This window comes from Schistocerca serialis, chromosome 7, assembly GCF_023864345.2.
Source record: "Schistocerca serialis cubense isolate TAMUIC-IGC-003099 chromosome 7, iqSchSeri2.2, whole genome shotgun sequence".
NCBI lineage: Eukaryota > Metazoa > Arthropoda > Insecta > Orthoptera > Acrididae > Schistocerca > Schistocerca serialis.
The window spans coordinates 244,606,891-244,627,185 of NC_064644.1; the positions used below are offsets into that span (position 1 = coordinate 244,606,891).

Genomic DNA, 20,295 nt, shown 5'->3' on the forward strand with positions numbered 1-20,295 from the left:
CACGGCTATATATATATATATATATATATATATATATATATATATATATATATATATATATATATACACCTCGGGCATGGATGTGTGTGATATCCTTAGGATAGTTAGGTTTAAGTAGTTATAAGTCTAGGTGACTGATGACCTCAGATGTTAAGTCCCATAGTGCTTAGTGCCATTTGAACCATCCGTGAGAAATTCATTATTCTGCCTTAGAGACCTCTGTCTTCTCCGCTCACTTGGTTTTTGAATCAGAAAGTATAAAGATGGTCAAAAATTTGTAATGGAATTCAGACATACTGCAGAAGCAAGAACGAAGTTTGTGTAAAATACAGTTACTATGAGCTGAGGACAATAGTCTTCCAGTATACTTCGATAAAACTTGGGCTTCAAAAAACCACACGCAAAAACATATTTTACTCGACTTCAACGGAAACATCATCCTGACGGTGCCTACAGTCAATGACCAAGGGCCAGTAAGAGCTGCAAATAAACATTTTCAGGAGTTACCGCTAGGGAACATTCTCGGTTGTATTAAGGTGAGCCGTTGGAACTAAAATGTGACGGCGGTACACAAGTACTCGCGCGCGGTCGCACACAGTGTCTCTCGTAAATAATATGCGTTCATACCTGGGACGATATTGTCATGATGTCTCAGGTGTTACCGAAATTAACTTCATGGTTTTCTTCACAACTTTCTCTCTGTAAGTTTCTACAGTGTCCAAAAAAATGCAGATTCATTAGAGACAACATTTTTCGTCACACACACACACGGTTAAGTTTCATACCTCTTACGTCATTTTTTTTCTCGGAATACTTTTATGTTTTCACGATAAAATATGTATCGCATACATCTATAAACTTTGAGAATGTTCATATATCATTTTCAGTCGAAATACGTCAGTGGTTCTGTTTTTCCCACAGGTTGAAGTAAAACAATATTTTTCTCCAAAATTTATTGTAACGTTAGTTTTAATTTTTAAAGCAGCTGGCAAAAATTTGCTTTTAGATAATATTCTGTCCTCTTGTAGACTAAAAATAAAGGCGTGTAATATTTTTCTCGGAATTTTCACTGACATTTGAAATTGTTACTAACTGGCAATACTGCAGGACTGTGAGATGACCTTGAGGTGCATATACTGAATTTTTCTTTAAACTTTGGAGGAGCTCTACATCTACTTCCACTACCAAGAAAATGGACTTTGTGTGTAAACGATACGACGTAGTGAAACTCGTAACATCCCTTGTATCTCTTAAACAGTTTGAGAGACTAAAAAGAGATTTTGACGGATGATAGTATACACGGAAAAGACTATTTTGTCGTGTGGTTAACATGCAGAACTTTCTTATTTAGTACGATTTACGAGTAACTATAAATCTTTTCACTAGAATAATTTAACTTTTTAAAGGCCGTAAGCATCTGTTGAAAAGAAAATTAGTGTGGCTTTGAAAAAACATTTCTTTTTACACCGAGATATACTTTTTCATTAGTTACTGACCTGACTTGTCCTCACTTTCCCGTTTAATAAACCACTGTTTCAGGATTCTGTTCCAACTGCAACTGCATTAATATGTTAGTGAGGTGAAGTACTTTAAACTGCGTGGGGTTTCGCAAAAGAAGCAAATTTCAACGTGGTAACGAGAGAAACATAGTTGTTTCTTAAAACTCGCCGCTGATGACGCTTCAATGGAGTAAAAAGAGTTTATCAAGTCAGGTGAAAAAATCATTACTCTTGTTGCAATTGCAGCGGAGTTCTTAACCCACACCACCTTTTTGATCCTATGAGTGAAGGACTAAACTTATTCACCTCAAATATCTTTTGGCTCGTCAAAGATATCGAAAATTTATTTTACCTTGGTGAGTAGTCGACAGGATTCTGCAAGTAATCAGAGTGATTACAGCTTCACAGCTGCAAAAGATATTGTCTCAACAAGGACTACTACCCCAGAGCCAAAGAGGAGCATACTTCTGTTCGTTGAAACGCGGTTACTTTCTTTTACGAACCACTTGCAGTTGCTCATGAAGATGAAAATATATTATATCTTAAACATATGAAAAGATATTTGAAGTGAAACAGTTCAGGAATTCACTCTGAACTGGGATAGGAACAAAAAGATAGTGCACTGTGTTGTTTTCATGTTTGAGGTATAGAACTAAAATCCTTTGGAAAGTTTCAGTTCCCACTGTTCGCTATTATAAATATACTGGATTCCAGGTTTCTGCCGAAATTACAACAGAAGGAGCAATGTACGGAAAAAATATACAGTGGTTACTCTATTGCACAAAAATGCACTTTCTTCCTTTCCTAATCCAAAACAAACCTTAAGAACCACACTACTTGAAATCCATCCGTGTGTGATGCTGTTTTCAAATCAGATTTGTTAAATTTACGTTATTATTCTTACCCTTGTTCTTCTATATAGAGGCGCCAACAGTGGCGAGTTTTGAGTAAAAACCTGCATTTCTCTTGTTGCGATGTTAAAATTTGCTTCTTTTACCAAAATACAGTGGAATTTACACAACGTCACCTCACTAAATTGCAAATGCCGTTTCCATCGTAACAGGATCTGGAAACAGTGGTTTGTTAAATGAGCAACTGAGCACAAGTCAGGTCAAGGGCTTCTGATAAAGCACATGCTCAGAATAAAAATAAACGTGTAATTTCGCCACTTAAGAAATTACATAATTTCACTGAAAAAGTCTGTAGATACTAATATATTGCAGTAGATAAGAAAGTTTCCACATGTTAACCACACAGAAATATACTCTCCTCTTTGTGTGCTATGATTTGCCAAAACTAATTTCGATATATCAAACCGTTTGGAGATAGAATGAATGTTATGAATATTTCATTCTTGCTGAAGCGTTAGCAGATGAGAGTGGAAGTGAGACCGCTACATACAATTCATTTTCTCACGATTGTAGGTAGATATAGCTCTCCTCTCAAGTTTAAAGAAAAATTCGATATGTTAGTTACATTTCATAAGGAGCAATGTATGGCACAATATGCATCGAACTTACACTCATAGTGACTCCTACTGTCAACAGCAATCTATTGTAATATCGCGCTGTGTGTTGATCAACTGTAAAATATCACAGTAAGTCTTACCTGTAATTAAATTGAAGGCACTTCACTATGGAGCACTCAAATGAAGCTACAAGATGGGCAAGAACAATATTTTTCCACCAAAAATTCCCTTTAAAATCGTGTGAGAAATATTGCATTACAGCCAGAATTTCGATGCTGCCAATCCCATAGTGTAGTGCACCAGCATCAGCCATGACTAAGTGGGCAAATAATGTTTGTTCTTTCTGGTTAGCCAGCCAGAGCTTGTTCACTGCAGTCGGTGCTGGGCCCCCACTTTTACTGTGCGCTGCTCTGTTAGATAAAGCGGGCAAGTTTTTTCTGACATGTCAAGCCACTTCACACTGGCGTCCATTGCGTGAATAACCTGCTTCCTTTGTGCAAACTCCCTAAAGCAGGATGTGTGTGTCACTCAACTGTGAAATATCACAGTGACTATGGCCGTTAATGAAATTAAAGGCACGGCACCATGAAGCACTCAAATGTAGTTACAATATGCGTAACAGCAATATTTTTCTACCAAACAGTTGCTTTGAACATCGGCTCTGCAGCAAACAATCCATACGTATTCCCATGTTGACCCAAGGACACCATTACAATGGTTATTTGATTATCAAGATTGGGCTATGGACCAATGGGAACAGGTCGCCTAGTTGGATGAATCACGTGTCTTGTTGCACCTGTTCATCATTATGTCTGGATAACAGCCGTAATTTTTCCCGAGGCCATGCAGCTTTACTGTATGGTTAAATGATGATGGCGTCCTCTTGGGTAAAATATCCGGAGGTAAAATAGTCCCCCATTCGGATCTCCGGGCGGTGACTACTCAGGAGAACATCGTTATCAGGGGAAATAAAGCTGGCGTTCTACGGATCGGAGCGTGGAATGTCAGATCCCTTAGGACAATATTACGGAAATGGAAGAGGATGTAGATGAAGATGAAATGGGAGATACGATACTGCGTGAAGAGTTTGACAGAGCACTGAAAGACCTTAGTCGAAACAAGGCCCCAGGAGTAGACAACATTCCATTACTGACAGCCTTGGGAGAGCCAGTACTGACAAAACTCTACCATCTGGTGAGCAAGATGTATGAGACAGGCGAAATACCCTCAGACTTCAAGAATATAATAATGCCAATCCCAAAGAAAGCAGGTGTTGACAGATGTGAAAATTACCGAACTATCAGTTTAATAAGCCACGGCTGCAAAATACTAACACGAATTCTTTACAGACGAATGGAAAAACTGGTAGAAGCCGACCTCGGGGAAGATCATTTTGGATTCCGTAGAAATGTTGGAACACTTGAGGCAATACTGACCCTACGACTTATCTTAGAAAATAGATTAAGGATAGGCAAACCTACGGTTCTAGCATTTGTAGACTTAGAGAAAGCTTTTGACAATGTTGACTGGAATACTCTTTCAAATTCTGAAGGTGGCAGGGTAAAATACAGGGTGCGAAAGGCTATTTACAATTTGTACAGAAACCATATGGCAGTTATAAGAGTCGAGGGACATGAAGGGGATGCAGTGATTGGGAAGGGAGTGAGACGGGGTAGTAGCCTCTCCTCGATGTTATTCAATCTGTGTATTGAGCAAGCAGTAAAGGAAACGAAAGAAAAATTCGGAGTAGGCTTTAAAATCCATGGAGAAGAAATAAAAACTTTGAGGTTGTAATTGTCAGAGACAGCAAAGGACTTGGAAGAGCAGTTGAACGGAATGGACGGTGTCTTGAAAGGAATAATATAAGATGAACATCAACAAAAGCAAAACGAGGATAATGCAATGAAGTCGAGTTAACTCGGTTGATGCTGAGGGAATTAGATTAGGAAATGAGACACTTAAGGTAGTAAAGGAGTTTTGCTATGTGGAGAGTAAAATAACTGATGATGGTCGAAGTAGAGAGGATATACAATGTAGACTGGCAATGGCAAGGAAAGCGTTTTTGAAGAAGAGAAATTTTTTAACATCGAGTATATATTTGTCAGGAAGTCGTTTCTGAAAGTATTTGTATGGAGTGTAGCCATGTATGGAAGTGAATCATGGACGATAAATAGTTTGGACAAGAAGAGAATAGAAGCTTTCGAAATGTGGTGCTACAGAAGAATGCTGAAGATTAGATGGGTAGATCACATAACTAATGAGGAGGTATTGAATAGGATGGGGGAGAAGAGGAGTTTGTGGCACAACTTGACTAGAACAAGGGATCGGTTGGTAGGACATGTTTTGAGGCATCAATTTAGGCACCAATTTAGTATTGGAGGGCAGCGTGGAGGGTAAAAATCGTAGAGGGAGACCAAGAGATGAATACACTAAGCAGATTCAGAAGGATGTAGGTTGCAGTAGGTACTGTGAGATGAAGAAGCTTGCACAGGATAGAGTAGCATGGAGAGTTGCATCAAACCAGTCTCAGGACTGAAGACCACAACAACAACAACGACGACTTCCAGATAAACAGCTTCTGAAAAATTCACCGCACCTCGGATCATTCCGTTAGGGACACTAAATGTTATGGGAGACATTCATCTGGACTTCTGTGGGATTTGTGGTAGTAGCCCCCAAGCCACCATGACAGTCATCGACTACATGAACGTTATTGCGGACCACCTGCATCCCTTTATGCTTGGTACGTTCCCGACAGCGATGGCATTTTCCTGAAAATAGATCAGAATCGTGACATATGGTTTGAGGAACGTAAAAGTCAACCCACGTTGTTGTCCTGACCAACAAATTCACCTGGGCTGATCCAGATCAAACACATTCATTACATTTTGCCATTCATAACGGTAGTGAGCTATGTATCCATGTCATTCCTGCACGAGTTCTAATGTCTTCTACCTATAATCTGTTACGTCTTCTATTCCAGTCTATTCCTTGATACATCTGATTTTCCCATAATGATGGTGATAATGAGGCCCCATACTCCGAGGAGGGTAGGGGCGATGCGGGAGACCCGCACCGCCGACTAGGCAAGGTCCTAGCGGAGGTGGTTTGCCATTGCCTTCCTCGGACCGTAATGGGGATGAATGATGATGATGAAGACGACAGAAAAAGACCCAGTCACCTCGAGGCAGGAAAAATCCCTGACCCCGCCGGGAATCGAACCTGGACCTCGTGCTCGGGAAGCGAGAACTCTGCCGCAAGATCACGAGCTGCGCATTTTTCCCGTAATACCTGACATAAATGTGTTCACTGAGCAAACCTCGTTTTCTGAATGATTTTCGTATTAAAGGTCTAGTTTTCAATGCCACAATTGGCAATACACACTGATTTTGAACTTCTGTTCAACACAAGTCGGATGTTTGGTTTTGAAATCCCTATTTATTTAAGCAAAAACACTCCACGGAATTTTTTGCTCTTCTATTTATTTCTTTATCTAACGATCCCGTTGTCTTTAACTGCCCAAAATAAAAAAAACTCATGTAAATCTTAGACCTGTTTATTGTTAATTTATACTATTTCGTATGGTTGGTTATACATTATTTCATTAGTACATTGAGTTTCAATAGTACTTTCAAATTTGCTGTATTAAATATTCCAACTGGCGTTGAAATTTATTTGCATCTACCTAGATTCCGCAATTTAAGGCAGAATAGCACAAACAATTCCAGACGACGGAGATACACTGCAACTGACATAAATGATTATTATCCTGTTAATGCATGGACTACCGTATATGCCGGCCGCTGGTGGCCGAGCGGTTCTAGGCACTTCAGTCTGGAACCGCGCTACCGCTACGGTCGCAGGTTCGAATCCTGCCTCGGGCATGGATGTGTGTGATGTACTTAGGTTAGTTAGGTTTAAGTAGTTCTAAGTTGTAGGGGACTGATGACCTGAGATGTTAAATCCCATAGTGCTCAGAGCCATTTGAACCATTTTTTTGACTACCGTATACAAATGGGTCATGCGTATGGTTCAAATGGCTCTGTGCACTATGGGACTCAACATCTGAGGTCATCAGTCCCCTAGAACTTAGAACTACTTAAACCTAACTAACCTAAGGACATCACACACATCCATGCCCGAGGCAGGATTCGAACCTGCGACCGTAGCGGTCACGCGGTTCCACACTGAAGCGCTTAGAACCGCACTGCCACACCGGCCGGCGGGCATGGTTACACAGCACTGACAGCAGAATAGCAGTGTATTGACTGAGTGAGAAATAACAGCAAGAATAACCAGCTTCCGGGAAAGTACCAAGAGTAATGAGGAGCAGTTAGCAGATTGGGTGCAGGGAAGGATTAGACACGTGAAATTACAGCACCCATGCTAACACGTGCACTGAAGAGTGTATCAGTGCAGTGCGGTTATGTCTCTCTATGAGTTCCCATCCTACTTAATGAGTATTAGCACACGTATGTCGAGGTACGAGATGTGTCAGTTAGCTCCGGCCAATTACTCGTGAAATGAACGCTTCGAAGGGAACAGGATGGAGGGTACTAATAGCGAAACGGCGTAAATAACACGTGCAAGGAATGGGTGCAAAAGATTTTCATCCCAGTTTCAGAGCTGTCGATGGATTACGTAGTGCTGTAACACCGTTTCAAACTTTTCTTAGTAGCTCAGTTTAATGTACAGAACGTTAATAATGTTAAGTAACCTTAATGTCACGTAAATATGACGTTTGCACGTATTCAGTGCAGTAACGTGATCAATTTAAGTAAATCTTGTAAAGCGCTCTCTGTTTTGAATAAAATAATTTTCGCGGTTGGGCTGCTTCATTGTAAGAACTAAAACAGCTAAATTGCCGACGTTTCGACCAATTCCCTTCTGAGTGTTTCACTGCAGAGAAAATTTTCTTTCAGAATGTAAATGTAATTGCCATTGCTATATTATCGTCTGTGCACACCGCAACAACAGACACTCACGTTGTTGGAATAGAACGTTCTCCATCATGGACATTACGATCACTAAATCTCCCTTCCACATACTTTTTTTTCCGAAGTGATCGGTGAACTCGTGGTTGTGTAAAATTGCATCAGAAACTGAACAGGGTCTGGTTAATGGGGTCCTAGTCTGCTGTGTCGTTGTAGTTATTGCGCACATGGAACAGAGCCACCAGTATTGTGTTACAAGAATGTCACTTCTCACTCCCGAATGGCGTGGATGGGAATCTGTGGGATGGATTCTCCCGTACCATGGCGAGCTCGGAGTTACAAAACACTGTATTATTTGATGCTTCTCATACAGTATGTCGATGGCTGTGACTCATGCGGGGACCACTGGGCAGCTAATGACGTGCACTGAAGCAGAAGAATCGTGCGTATAGCATAACAGCAGCTGGCGTTGATAGTGATCAGCTCCTCAGTGCAGCTGGGCTAGCATACACTGCACATAACTCGAAGCAGCTGGCATGAATCTGCAGGCACCCTGAGTTGAACCCAGGACCCTCAGAGACTGGATGAAGTGCAAGGTAGCGGCGCTCATTGGGTTGTCTCACCTTAGCAGATCCAGTCTGAAGCCGAGAACGATGAGTCGTGGCTGATGGCCCCGAAAACAGCAGCTTCGTCTAGCTGGTGACGCTGCTTGAAAAGGCTGCAGGAGCTTAAGTGGCATTCAACTTGTGACGGGCACGGAGACTGTGCTGGCCGAATGCACGCCGCTGAACGAATGCTGCTAATGACAAAGCTGGGAGCATTAATGCTCGCTCCCGAGTGTGTTATGACAGGAGGTAGCCTCCCATCATTTAGTCGCTGTCGAAAAGCTATGTTGTGTTTCAGCGTGTAGCTGTCTATACTTTGTCAAAAAAAATGGTTCAAATGGCTCTGAGCACTATGGGACTCAACTGCTGAGGTCATTAGTCCCCTAGAACTTAGAACTAGTTAAACCTAACTAACCTAAGGACATCACACACATCCATGCCCGAGGCAGGATTCGAACCTGCGACCGTAGCGGTCTCGCGGTTCCAGACTGCAGCGCCAGAACCGCGCGGCCACTTCGGCCGGCTATACTTTGTCTATCATAAGAACAAAAGTGATGTACACAAACACGAACGCGACGATTGGTCAGCAGCAGTAGTACACGTACACTGATACGGAGGTAGGTTCTATTTATGTATTAGGTATCTTGTTAATATGTTACGGTAAATGAAATTTTAACATGTGTTATAATTTATTACCAGGCATCGAGGTTTTCTTAGTCATACCATAGCTACGTAGTTTTTATTTCAAAAATCGTATAAAGTCGCATTCTCTGTACTGTTGTGCTCTGATTCTCGCACTGGTAATACGCTGCTTCCAGCTCCGCAGTGAAACATGCGCGTGGAACACCGTTAAAAGTGGTGACAAACAGATTGTTTGGAAAGTTTTTCACACGTTTACAGAAAAAAATCGGCTTTTAAGTTTCCTGAGGACTTTATTTACTAAATTTAATGTGTGTTTGGAAACGATATGTATAGCCGAATCGGTAGCGTTGTAGAATCGTAATCTCGTATAATCCATAAGATCGCGCTGATCTTATTTTTCCGCTCAGTTTCAAATACCGACATCTTCCAAATACAACATTCATCAAATGTATGGTAATTAACACATACCTAATCATTTTTACTAAAAAGAAAGCATGTATTCTTGTTTCAAATTACATTTGGACACAAAGTTCCTATTTTCATTGGAAATATAAATTCTTGATTATCCAAGATTGTTTAAATTAAGAAAACATAACAAAATTAAATTTTCAGGACTAAAATGAAAAATCGAATACTCTTTATTTGGACTAAGTCCACAGCTTCATACCACAGACGTGCTCTCTCAGGAGGCAGAATGATATCCGTCGTCCAAACACACTAAACAAGCATTTTCACTGCATCGAGCACATCACACAAACGCTGCGTGTTTACGGTTGCCACCGCACCATTGCAATATGAACCCAACAGAACTGCTCTGGAGCCATGTTAAGGGATTCGGCACGAGAAATGTCAAGACATCAAGCTGCCAGACTTACTGGTACTAATGCAGAAAGCTTTGTCGTACGTCACTGCCGAACGCTGGCGCGATACAGAACGACACGTGATGAAGAAAAGGAGGAAAAGTGGAGCTTGTGTGGCTTCGTGGATTCTGTTGTTGACTGATTCGTAACAACGTGGCAGATGACAGTTCCATAATTGACATATGCTTCTCGGATTCGGATATGAAGAGTTCAGAATTACCAGACGACAGACTGTAAGTAATACTTTCAATGGATTCAATATTTGACTGTACGTGCAATCCCTGCAATACGCTTTCGAACCACGAATAGCTCACACAGAAAAATGACCTAGTGGTTTCCATTTCGCGATCGATTGAAGGTTACTTTTCATATAGCTTCCATAGATAAGTTCGGCACCTGACGTCTACTAGCCCTTTGATATCCTATCGGTTTTCAGAGCCCGCACTAATAATCCATGAAACGCACATTCTCTCAGTGTTTCGCAGTTGTTTTGGATGTGATGGTCTGTGTGATTCTAATAAACTGAGTGCTAAACCGAAAGTCTCGATTAGGTTGAAAGTTTCGTTAGGTTTTCCGACATCTTTATTTCAATAGACTCCTTAATTACGCTGTCTCATAAACTCGGTGCACCATCATACTTTCTGATTATTTTTCTCCAAAGGTCGATTGTGTACCTCCGATATGTCACACAGGAGACTACAAGATGCCCCATTGTGGCTGTGGCTCGAAGCGAACGCTACTCTTCTTTTCCAATTAGAGTAAGTGTTCAAACGTAATACCGCCAACTTCAATGAACTTTGTGATCCGCTTTTCAAACGACAGTACACAAGACAGAAGTATGTGTGCGGGAATGTCAGCACAGGCAGTTTTGAGGCGATCGGAACTTGTTGGTACATCTTATCTTTTAAATATCTCCACAGACAGAAATCCGGCGACATCAGATCCAGTGACCTAGCGGGCCAATGCCACCTCTGCCGATCGATCAGCCAGTGTAAACACTGTAATACCTTCCGTGCTTCAGTTACGTAATGCGCTGGACAACCGTCATGGCGAAACCACGTACGTTGTCGAACGTCCAGTGAAACGTTTTGCAGTAGTATTGGTAGTACCTGTTCCAAAAACATTCGATATTTGCGTCCATTCAAAGTGCCATCCATAAAATACGGACCAGTGAGTTTGTTCTGCATGATACCACACCACACGTTAACTGACTAAGGACGTTGATGGTCAGCTTGCCGTAACCATTGGTGATTGTCTGCAGCCCAGTAATGCGTGTTATGCTGGTTAACGCTACCACGGTTTGTGAATGTAGACTCATCGGAAAATAGTACCTCGACAAAGAACATAGGGTCGTTTGCATTTGTTGACGTGCCCATTCACAAAACACTACCGGGTTATGGGAATGGGCTACGTGAAGTTCTTGACGCAGTGACACATGGTGTGGATGGTGCTTATGACGATGCAGGATTGTGACAATACTACCTACGTATATACAGGAATGTGGTGTGACTGCCGGGCGCTTACCCGCTTACTGCTGCTATTGCAGCTATTTCAATAACTTCTCCTGTGCCAGTACAACATGTCTTACGTGGAGTAGACTATCAGAGTAGTCTAGGCGACACGTAAGCAGTATCAGTGACACATCCGACTGAAATAGTCAAGCAGAACAACTGTCTCCGTACACTCTCTCGATTATAATCATGAAAAAACAATGACGGATCAGGTATTGTGGCCATGAGTGGGCATCCATCTCCACTAACTCAAATATTCCAAAATACTGTTACCAGAATGAAGACTGCAATCCTAGATTGGTGTTGGGAACGGCGCAACAGAGGACGCGGACAGACTGAATTTTAGAAAAAGCAGTCCGCATATTGCGATTTGGTAATCACTCTACGCTGAGTGATTGATTTTAAACACTCGTGACTTCCGCGCACACAATAAGTAAAGAACGCATATTGCAAATTACTAATGAAATCACTCCAATGGCGGATCGGTGCTACATCGAAGTGTTGCGTCTTTCCTGGTAGAAAGGCTGAAAAATAGAACTCGTAATACAATGAATAATGAAATAAACATGTGACCGGGGTATTAATGTGAAAGCAAGTTAATAGACAGGGTGTTCGCTTTAACTGAAGACATTGAAATATTTCGAAAAATACATATCGGATCAAAGAAAGTTATGATTAAAGTGTGTTTGTCTAGGAGGTGGACGTTTAACAATACCACATGTGACCCCCCTCCCTCCCCCCTCACGCCACTAATCGTGGGTGGCGGGGAGAAACTTTGAAATTTTCGATGAGAACTGCCGTTTTTTATTGCAGATTACAAGTCAACGGCAAATCTACATACGTTTTGTGTGAAGGATTTTCTTCGTTTCGCTACAGATGGTGCTGTAATCGGAGGGACAGAAATGGGCACACAGTCGTTTTTTACGACATTCTTTCAATGGCGCTTGAATATCCTATGGCACGTGGGACCCTATCTCCACGCTGCGAGGGTAGACGGATCAGTATTTCATAACTTCTAACTGGAAATCCCACCCGCAATGTTGTATTCCTCCGATATATCAAACAGGTGACTCGACGCGTCACCTTGGCCGTGTGGCAAACTACGACGCATCATAACAGGCAATACACTGCGACCCGCTCACGTATCGTGCAGACTTAGAACAGACAGCGGCTTTAAACACTATGACAGTTGCGCAGTATTTATTGCCAGCACACCTACCTATTATTTGGAGAACAGACGTGCAACTTGACGATGAATATTGCAACCACAGAAAAAAATTGAAATGATCGTGATTTACAGAGAATGTAGGAGAAATTTTGAGGCTATTGTTGCCTTGTATGCCGAGCGTTTTCCAGAGAAAGCTAGCTCTCATTCGTTCTTTTGCAAGGTTGTGAACGCCTTTATGTCTGATGGCTGCGTATGGACCGGCAAAAGGAAACGAAGCAAACGTATTACAGGAGAAGCTACTGAAATAGCTGTAATAGCGGCAGTGCACCACAAACCAACGACTAAGAGCCCGGCAACTGAATGCGATTTTGGTATGTATTGTCACAATCCTGCATCGTCATAAGTACCATCCATATCACGTGTTACTGCATCAAGAACATCATGGCGCCGATTTCCATAACAGGGTAGTGTTTTGTGAGTGGGCGCGTCAAAAAATGCAAACGAAACCATGTTCATTGCCGGGGTACTATTTTCCGATGAGTCTACATTCAGAAACAATGGTAGCGTTAACCGGCATAACGTGCATTACTGGACTGCAGTGAATCCCCACTGCTTACGGTAAGTTGACCATCAACGTCCTTGGTCAATTAACGTATGGTGTGGCAGCTTGCGGAAAAAACTCATTGGTCTGTATTTTACCAGTACTAGTGCAAAAGGGTTTCCTGGACGTTCGACAACATACGTGGTATCAGCATGACGGTTGCCAGAGCATTACGTGATTGAAGCACGGACGGTGTTAGACCGTGCTTACACTGGTCGGTGGATCCGCAGAGGTGGCCCTATTAATTGGCCAGCTAGGCCGCCGGATCTGACGTCACCAGATATCTTTCTGTGGAGACAAATAAAACATAAGATGCGGCAACACGTGACAACAGGCATTGAAGACTTAGTCGACCGCATCAGAAATGCCTGTTTTGACATTCCCGCACATACACTTGTGCCTTGTGTACGGTCATTTGAAAGGTGGATCACTAAGTGTATTAAAATTGGCGATACTACGTCTGAACACTTGCTCTACTTGGAAAAGTAGAGTAGCGTTCGCCTCGAACCACCCTAAAACATCTTCGTAACTTTGTATTACATGTGTTGGATATGTCGGAGCGATAAAACTTCGCAAATGGGGTTTCCAATTAGAATTTGTGAAACACTGGTCTGTCCCAGTCTCGCAGAATGGAAGTGGAGTCCCACATGCCATTGGATATTCAAGGGGCATTGAGCAGCATGTCGTAAATTACGACTGTATACCCATTTCTGTCCCTCCGATTACGGCTCCACCTGTGGCGAAACGAAGAAAATGCTTCACACAAAACGTACGTAGATTTTGCCCTTGACTCGTAATCTGCAATAAAAAACGGCGGTTCCCATTGAAAATTTCAAAGTTTTCCCCCGCCACCCACGCACTGGTGAGGTGGGGGGGGGTCGAGTGTGGTATTGTTGCACACCCGCCTCCAAGACAAACAAAGTGGAATTACATCATTTTTTATCCGATATGTAGTTTTCTAGACATTTCATTGTCTTCCGTTAAAATGAACACCCTGTACAATCAAATCATTTACAGCTGTAACCCATGATGCTTACATCGCGACAGCTGGAAGCAGACATTTTTTTAAGTGCATTATCTGAAAACTACCTTGAGCAGTTAAACAGAGAACCGACTCGTGGTGATAACATATTAGACCTTCTGGTGACGAACACACCCGAACTATTTGAAACAGTTAACGCAGAACACGGAATCAGCGACAATAAAGCGGTTACTGCATCGATGATTTCAGCCGTAAATAGAAATATTAAAAAAGGTAGAAAGATTTTTCTATTTAGAAAAAGTGACAAAAAGCAGATTTCAAAGTACTTGATGGATCAACACAAACGTTTTGTCTCAAGTACAGATAGTGTTGAGGATCAGTGGACAATGCTCAAAACCATCGTACAATATGCATTAGATGAGTATGTGCCAAACAAGACCGTAAGAGATGGAAAAGAGCCACCGTGGTACAACAACCGAGTTAGAAAACTGCTGCCGAAGCAAAGGGAACTTCACAGCAAACATAAACATAGCCAAAGCCTTGCAGACAAACAAAAATTACGCGAAGCGAAATGTAGTGTGAGGAGGGCTATGCGAGAGGCGTTAAATGAATTCGAAAATAAAGTTCCATGTACTGACTTGGCAGAAAATCCTAAGAAATTTTGGTCTTATGTCAAAGCAGCAGGTGGATCAAAACAAAATGTCCAGACACTCTGTGACCAAAATGGTATTGAAACAGAGGATGACAGACTAAAGGCCGAAATACTAAATGTCTTTTTCCAAAACTGTTTCGCAGAGGAAGACTGCACTGTAGTTCCTTCTCTAGATTGTCGCACAGATGACAGAATGGTAGATATCGAAATAGACGACAGAGGGATAGAGAAACAATTAAAGTCGCTCAAAAGAGGAAAGACCGGTGGACCTGAAGGGATTTTACACAGAGAACGCGAAGGACCTTGCTCCCCTTCTTGTAGCGGTGTACCGTAGGTCTCTAGAAGATCGTAGCGTTCCAAAGGATTGGAAAAGGGCACAGGTCATCCCCGTTTTCAAGAAGGGACGTCGAGCAGATGTGCAGAACTATAGACCTATATCTCTAACGTCGATCAGTTGTAGAATTTTGGAACACGTATTATGTTCGAGTATAATGACTTTCCTGAAGACTAGAAATCTACTCTGTAGGAATCAGCATGAGTTTCCAAAAAGACGATCGTGTGAAACCCAGCTCGCGCTATTCGTCCACGAGACTCAGAGGGCCATAGACACGGGATGCCAGGTAGATGCCTTGTTTCATGACTTCCGCAAGGCGTTCGATGCAGTTCCCCACAGTCGTTTAATAAACAAAGTAAGAGCATATGGACTATCAGTCCAATTGTGTGATTGGATTGAAGAGTTCCTAGATAACAAAACCCAGCATATCATTCTCAATGGAGAGAACTCTTCCGAAGTAAGAGTGATTTCAGCTGTGCCGCAGGGGAATGTCGTAGGACCGTTGCTATTCACAGTATACGTAAATGATGTTGTGGATAACATCGGAAGCTCACTGAGGCTTTTTGCGGACGATGCTGTAGTATATCGAGAGGTTGTAACAATGGAAAATTGTACTGAAATGCAGGAGGATCTGCAACGAATTGACGCATGGTGCAGGGAATGGCATCTGAATCTCAATGTAGACAAGTTTAATGTGCTGCGAATACATAGAAAGAAAGATCCTTTATCATTTAGCTACAGTATAGCAGGTCAGCAACTGGAAGCAATTAATTCCATAAATTATCTAGGAGCAGGTATTAGCAGTGATTTAAAATGGAATGATCATATATAGTTGATCGTCTGTAAAGCAGATGCCAGACTGAGATTCGTTGGAAGAATCCTAAGGAAATGCAATCCGAAAACAAAGGAAGTAGGTTACAGTACACTTGTTCGCCCACTGCTTGAATATTGATCACCAGTGTGGGATCCGTACCAGATAGGGTTGATAGAAGAGATAGAGAAGACCCAACGGAGAGCAGCGCGCTTCATTACAGGATCATTTAGTAATCGCGAAAGCGTTACGGAGATGATAGATGGACTCCATTGGAAGACTCTGCAAGAGAGACGCTCAGTAGCTAGGTACGGGCTTTTGTTGAAGTTTCGAGAACATACCTTCACCGAGGAGTCAAGCTGTATATTGCTCCCTGCTACGTATATCTCGCGAAGAGACCATGAGGATAAAATCAGAGAGATTAGAGCCCACACAGAGGCATACCGACAGTCTTTCTTTCCACGAACAATACGAGACTGGAGTTGAAGGGAGAACCGATAGTGGTACTCAAAGTACCCTCCACCACACACCGTCAGGAGTATGGATGTAGATGTAGATGTAGATGTAGATAGACACGTACGGACAGCGAGGCTTCCTCTAGCTGCTCTTTAAAGAATGTGATGTCTGCACCGTCTCTTACTACTCAAGCATTTGAACATAAAATCTTTGACATCTACTTCGATATAGGTATTAATACACACAAGCGAAAAATAGTTTTTTTTTTAAAAAAAAGGGGGGGTATTACATGGTGGAAATGCCGCGTTTCTGAGACAGCGTACTTAATGAGTCTATCGAAATAGAAATGTCGGAAAATGTAGTAAACAGAGACGGAGTTATCACTTTGAACAAGGCTCGTAGTCCTGAACTGTATATTGACAGCTCACTGACCATCACATCTATCAGAGCTGCGAAACGATTTGTGCGTCCGCGGAATAACAGCGCAAGCTCTGACGAACAAAAGGGTATCACAGGGTTTAGTGGGCTTCGGCGGTCGAACTTAGCCTATGAATAGCGGCGCGAGACCAACAATGGTTCACAGAGTGGTTGGAATCCAGGCAGCGACTATACACAACAACAAAACTCGTAGCACTCGAAGAAGACGGCTAGGTCGGTGGTAGAAATATTGTGCACAAAATGACACAATACCGCGGCGGGACACCCGGAAGTGCGCCATTAAACTGCAAGAGAATGTCACATCCAACGCAAGACAAAAGTAATAAACGAATCTTTAGGCCTACAGTGAATGGAACTCTTCAAGGTGCAGAAAAAATTTACAATATCGTCAGATCAGGGTAGGGGGTGATCAAAGATAACCTACGATGGACAAGCACTACTGTGGAACTGCGGTCCCATAAACGGCAACCAATCGGCGACGACTGCGCGGATGTCAAAACCCTTAAAGAGGTGGCTGCTATAATTTTGAGGTCGTGACATTCACCAACGCTCTGAGAATTTTCGAGAAGGTGAGCCAGTCACTTCTTCGGAGAAATCGGTTTTCTAGCGATGCTGGAGGGAAAAATTTTGAACAGTTGCTGAAAAAATTGTATTTGCGCGAGTTAAGAGTGTATGAAGTCTCATTTTTGTTTTATTTTCCATAAGTGCCCTAGAATAAATGTTTAGCTTCGTTCTCGTATATCGGCAAGAACCAAAACATGTGACCTTTAGATTTAATTATTAAAATCTTTGCAGCTTGCAGTAGACATGTAGATTATCTTTTGCAGTGCTGTTTCCGAGGTGCAGCGTATTATCTCAACAAATTTGTGTAATTTCGGTTTTTCCGGCCTCGCTGATTTCATAGTGACCCTTAGTGTAGTAAAAAGCGCACAAAAATTGAGTCTAACGAACCAAGCCGTAGTTAGTAATTTAAGGTTTGCCTAGCTATGATTGTTCAGGTTAAATTGAGGCTAGCAGATTTAACCAGTAACTTTGGTGTTATCAGTTGAGGTTAAATGCTTACTCTTTCACGCGGTCTCGTCTGGCTCCTATGTTATGGTTGTGGCTGTGCAACACTGCTTTCTCGACAAACGATTCTGTGGCTAATGTTGTTTGATCCGTTATTCCAATCTTGCTCTGATTCTTTTTTTATATCGAGTAAACAGAAATAATAAATGACACGCATGTTTTATGTATTCGATTTATTAATTTGACTCAATCGAGCTCTTGCTGATTATCGGCGAACCGTGTTCACAGAAAAGTAAAATAAAATACAGAACTTTAAAATTTTTACGAATAAGAGCAACAGGAACACGCAGAAAGATGCGCGGTCATGGTTAAAGTAGGTAAAAAAATATTTCCGCACCAGCCACAGATTCAGCTACTAAAGGCGCTCCAGTCGAACGAGTAGTTTGCACAGTGGCTTAGTTCAGCTTGCAGTCGTGTCTATTTACTGCCCCATAAGGTAAAACATGGTTCCTCTATGTCCACACTTTACCGGACTGCACTATTTTTCCAGTTAACAAAGATATTTAAATAACAAGTGGAGACATATGTCAATAAAAAATGTAGCAATTTTTGCAGTAAAATTTCTCATTATTAAAGATAAACTACCAGCTTTTACTGTTTGTTTTTGTGGTAACTGCATCGCGCCGCTGCCGCGAATATCATTTCACTTTGCTATTATAAATTTAATGCACTGTATGTTGTGACAAAAATGGTAAGGTCTTGTATTTTTATTTTCAGGTGTTACCTGACTGTCGTCAGTCATATTAGCTGTGGATACCCTGGTAAGTAACTCATACTATTTGCATGGGACACTAGACGCGGCCTTTTAATTGGCATTTTGACATTGCCATTAAGCGATCCATTTAGCAATACTTTTTGGAGAATGGTACCAAATTATTGCTCTCTTGTCACATATTCGATTGCACGTCAGCACCGGGGAGCAGGTATTAGGCGCACGGTTATTATCGCCACGAACAAGTCCTCTTATCCGGTTATAACCTCAACGGTAATTGCTTATAATCTCATTTTTTAACGTTCCGGTCTAGTGCATCTTGCGCCTTTGATGGTGTTATTACATAATGTCAGTGCGGAACACGACAGTTTCTTACAAGAGAAGTACATTAGGCAGCTGAAAAGAATGCCTGCGAGGGGTGAGATGGCGCGCGGGGAAACAGTCTTTCCCCTCTCACCCTTCCGTCTCGCGCCCGTCGATGAACCGTGTTGCTGGACGACCTAAACATTTGGAAATTTGTGGTAAGGACTATGTGACCAAACTGCTGAGGTCATCGTTCCCTAAGCTTACACACTACTTAATCTAACTTAAACTAAGGACAACACACACACACACAGACACACACACACATGCTCGAGGGAAGACTGGAACCTCCGACGGGGGCAGCCGTACGAACCGCTACCGTGCTACCCCGCGCGGCTGGACGACCTAAAAATATTGCCGTACCGGCAGACTTGATTGTCAGCCTTGTTGTGTGTCATTGTTCACTGATTACCTGTGTCAGTTACACTTGTTTTATTTTCAGGTCCACTGCCGAAGGGAAACATTTCAAGTGAAATGTGAAAGCGGACATTACAACCAAAAAATTAAAAGCAATAAAATCCTTAAAATCGAGAAAATCCTACTATTGGCGATGATTTAAATGAACAGAACGAAACATGCATCGTAACGTAAAACTATATTTTAGTGGTTCCCTGGACAATACCACTTTTAATAAATTTTGATACAATACTTACTAATACCATGAACACAAACGGAGAGTTTGGCCGATGTTATTTCGAGAGACGATATAATATGTAGACAGGGTTCAAATGGTTCAAATGGCTCTGAGCACTATGGCACTTAACATCTGAGGTCATCAGTCCCCTAAAACGTAGAACTACTTAAACCTAACTAACCTAGAACCGCTCGGCCACACGGCCGGCCTGTAGACAGGGAGTGGCAAGAAAAGCATTTCTGAAGAATAGAAATTTTGTTAACATCGAGTACAGATTAAAGTGTCAGAATTTTTTTAAAAAATATGGAAGAGAAACATGGACGATAAACAGTTCAGATAAAAAAAATAGAAGTGGTGCTACAGAACAATGCCGAAGATTGGATAGGTCAGTCACGTAACCAATCAGGAAGTGTAAGTAGGCTGTTTATGTTTTCTTATTGGCAATGTTACGTAGCGCTCTGTATTGTAATCACTGGCTGTGCTGTGTGCAGTCTGTGGCTAGTTTGCATTGTTGTCTGCCATTGTAGTGTTGGGCAGCGGCAGCTGGATGTGAACAG

The 20,295-nt window shown here is 42.0% G+C and overlaps 1 protein-coding gene across 2 annotated transcripts in view; it reads left to right on the top strand.

The window, feature by feature from the left end:
- LOC126412327 (leucine-rich repeat-containing protein 24-like) overlaps positions 1–20,295 on the top strand; it is a 960,970-nt gene that overhangs the window by 529,133 nt on the left and 411,542 nt on the right. For both annotated transcript variants that reach the window (XM_050081849.1, XM_050081850.1), the window contains one exon: positions 18,747–18,790. The gene's annotated coding sequence lies outside the window, so the exon portion shown is untranslated. The remainder of the gene's footprint in view (positions 1–18,746; positions 18,791–20,295) is intronic.